Genomic DNA, 8,593 nt, shown 5'->3' with positions numbered 1-8,593 from the left:
ACATATTCATACTCGGCCATATCGAAATGGAACTTAAAACGAGTACCTACCAACCTTCAGAATTGCTCCTACTATCCCCAGTGTTAAGTGTATGTCATGAGAAGTGGCAAGTCTTAAGAAGATTATTGAAGTTTATAGCCCTTAGTGACAGTGAGTGAATTTTCTGTGACGAAGCACTCAGAATTGTCCATTCTGAGAGTCAAGAGGAACCGATATTTGACGGAGATGAAGTGAAACCATTCCTTTAAGACTATATTAAAGAAGGTTAAATTTTACTAACACTGAGAATGATGATCATAGGTGATACAAGTAGACTTATTCTATGTTTGCTCAGTAGGACATTGAGTAAAAGTGTAAAACAGCTAACGAACTGATAATAACAAGGTGGAAAACAATAAAATAAGGGTTTTATACCGTAGTGAAAGTTCATGTGTAAGAACACAGAATGGTTATTTTCCATGTCGGAATGTATTGTAGCGTGCATTATATCTGTTGTATTGCATCTCTCATTGTATATGTAATGACCTGACTGGTTTTTGGAAATAAACGCATTCTTCGGGTGCCATTTAGGCCTGTTTTTGATTGATTGTGAAGTAAAGGAACTTGGTGCCTTAAATACTTTATTGCATTTGATATATTTTTGCAATTCCTGCAAGTATTCTCGCTGCCATTTCTGCCACAACCACTGCCGAATTTTCTGCAAATGCTGCCAACGTGACAAGTGGTTATCGGGGTCTCTCAACAAATCCCTTTGTGCAGGTTGCACGGTCGAGTCACTTAGAAGAAAATGTGCTGGTGTTAGGACTTCTAAATCATTTTGATCATTTGACAAGGGAGTAAGGGGACGTGAATTTAACCCGTAGCTTACACAGTGAAATAAATTTACACAACTTGTACCGATGGGTCCCAGGGACCCGAGGGCAAATTTATATTTTTCTTTTCTCGCAAAGCATAACTTTCCAGATACTTTCTACAATTTCAGGAGTTATAACACTCAACCTGGAATGAAAATATAGATTTTTCATTTCCTTCTCTTTTCACTTTTTTATTTAATCAATTTTTACTTTATATATTCATTTTGAAAACCATGCCCATAAAAAATCACTTCCTGGAGTCATTTGTTGATTGAAATTCATATTATTTACAAACTTTTGTCACAAAATAATGCAAGTTTTAGATCGTCTTTGAAATAACCCAGTAAATCTCACAAACGTTTTCTTCATACTAGAAATTATTACGTTATGCTTGAAGTGTTCTCACAACAGTGCTGATGTACAGACAACCAATGAGAAAAGCAAAACAAATAAACATGAAAGTAGTGACATTGGAATATCAAATAACAAAACCAGTTTGAAAATACCTTCACATTTCAGCGCACTTTGAACAAATCACAGTTCCACAAGACCCACAGATTGGAGTTTCGCACTTGCCACATGCCACAACTATTGGAATCATGTTCACTGAATTCAAACACTCTCTCACAGTCCGAAATGTCACTTATATCCTCCTCTAATAAAACACGAACTTCATCGTTAGTTAGTGCCATTATATGCCCCAAAACACAAGCAAGAATTTAAGACACACATTTACGGAATGTCCCGTAACTTACACAGATGGGTCCCAGGGACCCGAAAACTTTAATTGCGCACACAAGGAAACTGTAAACATGTCAGCAGCTATCAAGATCAGACAGAGGACTGAGAGGGAGAAAAGTACAGAGATGCTAAGCACAGTGCGGCCTACGTATGAAAATTTATTCACGCAAGAAAATAGTCTTTGGTCCCAGGGACCCAACCATGTAAGTTACGGGTTAATACAGCATCTATATCGCAAAGAATAGTGTAGGTTTCTTCCAGAGTTAGCACGTGTCCCTGTGTTTCAGGCATCAAATGTCTTCATCATCTTTATTGCTGCTTCCCACAAGACCGGGGAATGAAACTCTACTGTATCTGCTGCTGAGCGAGTGAGGAGGTAATTCTCATTGACCCCTTTTCCAAAAAAGGACTGGATATCTTGTAGTGCGTTGACTGCTCCAATGAATTTCTTCCCATTATCAGAGAAAAGCTGCTTGCACAAACCTCTTCTCGCTGTAAAGCGTAGCAATGCAGCTAAGAAAGCTTCGCTCGTTAGCTCCGTCACCAACTGCCTTGGTACTGAAGCATGTCACGGAATTCAGACGCGTATTGTAGTGTGCCTGGAGACTTGCCAAGTTGCCTTTTCATCAAGGCTAAATTTGATAATTATTTCGACTCATGGAAATTGATCTTGGAGTGTCTTAAGTCTTGAGATAATAGTTACGCTGTCCGCCACTGTAGCGCCGGCTTTCGGTAGGCATGCTGTGGAGTCTGTGCTGCCACCTAGGAGCAACCACGGAACTAGACTCACTTTTACTCCTTGCACGCACGATAATAGGCGACTGGTTTTGTTTTGAAAAGTGAAGACACGACGGAGCTGCTTCTGTGTTTACTGTTGGATTTTGACCGGTTTTAAGTGAAGAATGAAGAAAGGATGTGGGTTGTAATTGACCCTGGGTGATCACATTGCCAAGGGGCGATGTCCTTGTCGCCGTTCTATTTCCTTTAATTATTTTTTTTTCTCTACGACCTTAGTACAATCTGTAAGTAAGCATCCACTTTTGTTACCAGGAAATCTAACGATGTGAGAAGGGAACCAGATAAACCCAAGTTAAATTCGTTTGCCTTAATGAAGTACTTAAAAGGATAATATTCTACTGTCTAAAACATATTCGTGCACAAGAAAAGTATTCTGCCGTTACCAATGAAAGACTGTGATCTAGATCTTTTTAATTGTAAATTAATTATCAATTATTTGGGGCTTTGTGTAACTGGTTGTAATGTTGTTCAACGTGTTAATTCCTTATAATCTGAAAATCCCCATCAGGGAAGTCATTATGAGTTGGAAATTGTTTCTTGTCACCATTCGGCTGCGTGTTTTTTTTTCCTTTCTGGGTGGGTAGCCATTTTGTGGTCCTTCGTCACGTGACCCCGTTGCCATGACAGCAGTGTTTACATGAGTGTGGGCGTTGCCCCTGTTATTTTGACATTTGCCGTCTCTGCTCTTTGTTACGTGCAGACAGCTGACGGGCGTTTTACGGAGAGATTGTTGAATTCGGCTCTTGGGATGAGACGTGATTCTGTAATGCGTCTATTATTTCTCCGTATGCTTGGCTGTCGTGATTTACTAAAATTTTAATGCGGATAATTTTGGTCCTTGACGACTTGTTTTAACTGTGGATCACTTAAATATTTTATCTGTTTACTCCTTCCTAATGTTTTTGGTGGAATTTATTTATTGTGGATTTCACATGTTACTGCTCGGGTTCTGCAGTTGAAGTGGTTATTAAGGAACATTTTTCACTCTGAAAAATTTTGTTGTGTGAAAACCTGGTTTGGAAAAAGTGATCAATTAAGTACCCCTTTCTTGGGTTCATTTCTTTGGGTTGTTTCCTATTCCCAGTTTACCCTCTCTGAAGATTTCTTGAAAGTACTGGTTTGTGAGCTCAGATTATTTTCATTTTAATTGGTTTCCATGTTTTTAATTTTAAAGAACCAGAAGGTCGTATAATTAATTTAATTCCTTTCAATTTTACTCCATGGAATTTGAAATTAATCTTTAATTACGATTTATTAATTTAATTTCCCTTTATTTTCCTCTCTTAATTTGAGGTTAAGCTTTAATTACCATCTTTTAATTTTATCCCTTTTATTTGCCTGACTGAAATTGAAATTTAATTACTATTATTTAACCTTCTCTCAATAAAGTTGTTGTAATCCGAAAATGAATTATGATTTTAGTCAGTAAGCATTATTTCTCTTTCTATCCACTTGACCTCTGTTTAGCCTAGCTGTTTCCACGCTTGCTACGATCTTCCTTTGGGAAAATTAGTACTGATTTATTTAATTTGTTTCCCTGGATCGTGCAACTACTGTTGTGAAATACCTAGCTTGTAAGTTCGCGACAAGCATGTAAATACATCTTCGTAACTCTTGTAAATATGAATGCGGCCTCTTCTGTGGCTTTCTCTTACAGATATTGGACCTGCATAGTCCACTCCTGTGGTAACAAAGGGTCGAACAACTAACCTGACCCTTTCTTTTGGTAAATCTGTCATGCGTACCTCCAGAACTGTAGAAAGGTAACAAAAACACTTCAGACACCTCTGACAACATTTTTCGCTTCTGTTCTGCCGCTGATAGGCCAATATCGTTGTCGAGTTACATGTAGCAGTTGCTCTGGGGAACAATGCTTTAGACGACGATGTTCATTTTCCACGATCACTCGGTGATGTGATGATTTGCCGGTAGAAGCACAGGATGTCTCTGTTCTGATGTTAGCTCCGGAAAACGAAGCCTGCCTCCAGCCTTCCAACTCTTCTTTGGGAGGTCTTGATTATTAATTTAGCAATGTAGTACTTGAGGGAATGCTTCTAATTGTGTCCATCTGACTACCTGTTTCTCTGTTTTACAAGTTTCTTGTATTTCTAGTGAACCTTTTTTTCTTTCTGGCGATTTGAGTTTGCAATTATAAATGCATCTTTGACAATATGCTACGGTACGGCATAATTTCGGAAATGACGAGAATTTATTCAGTAGAATGCTGGTTGATGTTGCTGTCAACGTAACTGGTGTGACCTTCAGCTCGGGTTGTTCTGTTTCGAATTCTCCTGAATGCTCTGATTGTTGACGTGTGCGAAGCCAAGAAGGTCCACTCCACCAAAGCATTTTATCTTCGAGTTCTGCTGAAGTCATTCCTCTTGAGAGATCAGCTGGATTTTCAGTCGGAACGTGCTTCCAGGAGGTTACATCAGTGGCTTCTTGAATCTTTGCAATCCTGCAATCCTGTTTGCCACAAATGTCTTCAGCAGCCTTGGCTCAGTGTTGATCCATCCCAAAACAATTGTACTGTCAGTCCATAATATGATCTGACCAATTTTTTCATTCAAAGCATTCACTGCTGTTTTGACAAGTTGTGCAAGAACGGGGGCTCCCTCCATTTCGAGTCTTGGCAACGAAATGGTTTTTAAAGGAGCTACTTTCGTCTTCGCACAAAGTAAATTGGAAATTTAGAGACCACTTTGCGTTTGAAATATTGCATAAGGCTCCAACAGCCTTCTCTGAAGTATCAACTCAAAACAACTCAAAAGAGCCTGAGCAATTTCCAGGATTTATGTTTCTCATAATTCTGATGATGTTCAGTCTTTCTAATGACTCATTCAAAATCTGAACGTGCTCTGGGGACAATGGCTGATCCCATTCAAATCCATCTACCAATAAGTGTTGCATCAGCAACTTCCCTTTGATCAGTACTGGACCCACAAGTCCTAGTGGATCAAAAACATGTTCAATTTTGGAGGTGACTTCTCTTTTGGATCTTGGTGACTGCTTTGTCAGCTCAACTCTAAAGTGAAGGCAATCTTGTGCTGAGTCCCAAAGGAGTGCATGAGTCTTACTAGCTTCACATTTGTCTAAAACCAGTGTTACCGAGGAAACGTTTTTAGCCTTTTCTATTTATGTTTTAGGCCCGGCAATTGCTGCGGAAATCAGTGTCGCATCGTGCCTATGTTTCAACTAGTTTTCTACTACTATTTCTAAGTTATTGGAGGTTGTACACCTAACTTATTATATCTAACTTGCTTAAAACACTCATTCTTATTTTAATATGGGAACTGTCTATTGTGTTTCGGTTATTCAGTGCGTGCCAGCGCTGAAAATGTATCTGTCTTGTGCTGCCTTCTGCGCAGGCGAGGGCAACTTTAGCCGTGCCTATATTCCTGGCCAATCAGAGCTAGCGAGGATTGTTACATAACGGACCTCTCCGTCTGACCTGAAGTAGCCGTGAGTCTGTTGGGAGCTATAATGGCGAGTGGAAGCATGTTTCATTGTGACTCTAGGCTAGCCCTCAGTGTAACCATGGATTATGGCTAATTGAGATTGTGCGAGGATGTTGTTCATCCTCAAGAAATCTTTGGTTTCCATTTGACATATTCCGTTTCCTTCTGGTGGATTAAGTACGACTGTGGCAGATACATTTTTGTGAGTATGTAACAACGCTTGATTCCAACATGGAAGCGTCATTGGAACTGTAAGTTATCTTTTCCTGCATCAAAGTTTTCATCATTAAAAGCTCTGTGACTTCATGAAAACCTATCTCTCGGAACGTTTTCTGGACTTTAAGTGGTCCTTTGGAAATCATCTGATTCTTGAAATTAATGTAAAAAAAACATTTTGGTCTGTTTGTAATTCTCCTACAGAAGCATGGGTTTCTCATTTGTCATTTTCAGAACGTTTACTCCTAATTTCGGTTAATTGTTATTATTTAATGTTTAAAGTAAAGTTTTCGTGAGTAACGAGGTGATACTGTCATGTGACTGATGAAAAGTATCAATGATTTATGTAATGCCTAAAAGAGTTCCCAGAAGCGTTTACTTCTAGTTTTCTGTCCCTTATGGATTCTATTTATTTGGTGGTATCCTTCCTTTTAATTTTATCTTATTTACTGGAGATTCGTTATTCCTGATTCTCTTTTGTTCTTTCTTTATTCTGATTATTGCTGGGATTAGTGCTTGCTTGTAAATTTGCCTGCACCGGTAACCATGGTGATATTTATTAATTGAAGATGGTTGATGTTTGAAGAATTTGATGTTGTGGCATATCATTTTTCCCTGGCATGAATTCCGTATCCTCCGCTATAATTCACGTGCACTTTCATTTTTTCAAATGTTTTAAAACAATTTCTCTTAATCTTTGATTATTTTTTGTCCTCCTTTGGAGGTTGTTTTCTTTAGCCTATTTCTGGCTCATGATTGAATTCTTAATTTTTTTTGATGCTTGTGAAAGCTCATGGCATGAAACTTCACCTTACTCAAGTGTATAAAAACTCTGAAGTATGACTGCCAATTTTTTGTGGAAATTAGTTGAGATTGAGGGTCAGTAATTGTACTGAATTAAATGACAGCCATCTATAACATATTTGAGTTACCTTTTAATTTATTTCCTTCCAAGTAAGTTTTATTAAAACTTGATAATGTTGCAGCTCATTGAGCCTTCCCAGTAGTTGTTAAACCAGTTCTAGTACCTTTTGAAACTCAGCATCTGGTTTGTCTTTCTTTCAACTAATATTAACTGGTTAGCACTGTACCAGTTTATAAGCAGTCTTGAGTTTGGGGTGTCTGCTTAATCTCTTCACTAATGATTCTAGCCTGTTTAGTGCGTGTTTTTTTACTCTCTGAGGATGACATCCGGCTTGATAGGGATCATTACGATTAATCTACCTGTTGTATCTCTCAAAACGGTGTCCGTGAACTGTCTTTCACATATTCTTTCTTCTTGTGTGCAATGTTGAATCTCTGGAATTGCTTCTTGTTTCCAGAATTTTTCCATCTGATCTGATAATTGTTGATTGCTAATTTTCATGCATGTTGTTATTGATTTTTCTTCCTTCTCAAGAACTTCATCGCCTATAATCCAGCCTAATTGGGTGTTTTGCAGAGCTGGTTGTCCTTCAGCTTCATTCTTGGGTGCACCTATGACTATTATCCAATAAAGTCCTGCACCAATTAATCTTAATTTTGAGGGCACAATGGGAGTGAGATGCGTCGTTGCAGTCCATCTAGCAACAATAATATAAGAACTCGGCAAGTTTGAGTTCCCTAGCCTCTTTTACTCCAACTCCAAGCACGTAACCTACAAGAGCCGGGCCGAGTGGCTCAGGCGGTTAAGGCGCTGGCCTTCTAACCCCAACTTGGCAGGTTCGATCCTGGCTCAGTCCGGTGGTATTTGAAGGTGCTCAAATACGACAGCCTCGTGTCAGTAGATTTACTGGCATGTAAAAGAACTCCTGCAGGACTAAATTCCGGCACCTCGGCGTCTCCGAAGACCGTAAAAGCAGTTAGCGGGACGTAAAACAAATAACATTATTATTATTAACCTACAAGAGGAGCCCTTGTTAAACTGAGCAACCCAGTGGAAGGTTGGGTATCTAACCCCAGTGGGAAACTGGGTCAGTGAGCAGATCAGTCTGGGAGGATCACCACTATATCATTCCTTAAAGTGTGGTTATTACTATGGCATGTATGGCATCCTGTACTGCTTGTAGCCATAGGAGCGCAGAGATAGTAGACAACTAGAAAGACGCTCCTGGAGGATACCATCTTAATCTCCTAATGTCGAATAAGGTACAACTCCAACTACACCTGATTATGTTCATGAGGTGTAACAACCTCAGAAGTTTTTGGCTCTCCAGTCGTCGTAGACTCTATGCCACTGGGCCAGCGTCCTGAAACTGTTAAGGGCCGTGTGACTGTTGATGTGCACCAGCATTCCCACGTAAACAGATTTCACGCACAGGCGTCATTTGGAAAGCAACACCATCTGCTCAATATCAAAGTCCTGCGGCGATCGGCAAGTTGCGACGGGGGCAGGATAGTGTAATCTGGGAGCTCCTAGTGATGAGTCGGCACGTGTGTGGTCGGAATAATAACAATAAGTTAATTTATTAATTTGACCACCTAATCAATACAATAAGTCTTGTCTTTGTTGATTTACATTGGCATATTAACTAAAATGGTACATGT

This window comes from Anabrus simplex, chromosome 8, assembly GCF_040414725.1.
Source record: "Anabrus simplex isolate iqAnaSimp1 chromosome 8, ASM4041472v1, whole genome shotgun sequence".
Classification (NCBI taxonomy): domain Eukaryota; kingdom Metazoa; phylum Arthropoda; class Insecta; order Orthoptera; family Tettigoniidae; genus Anabrus; species Anabrus simplex.
This window is presented reverse-complemented; position numbering follows the sequence as displayed.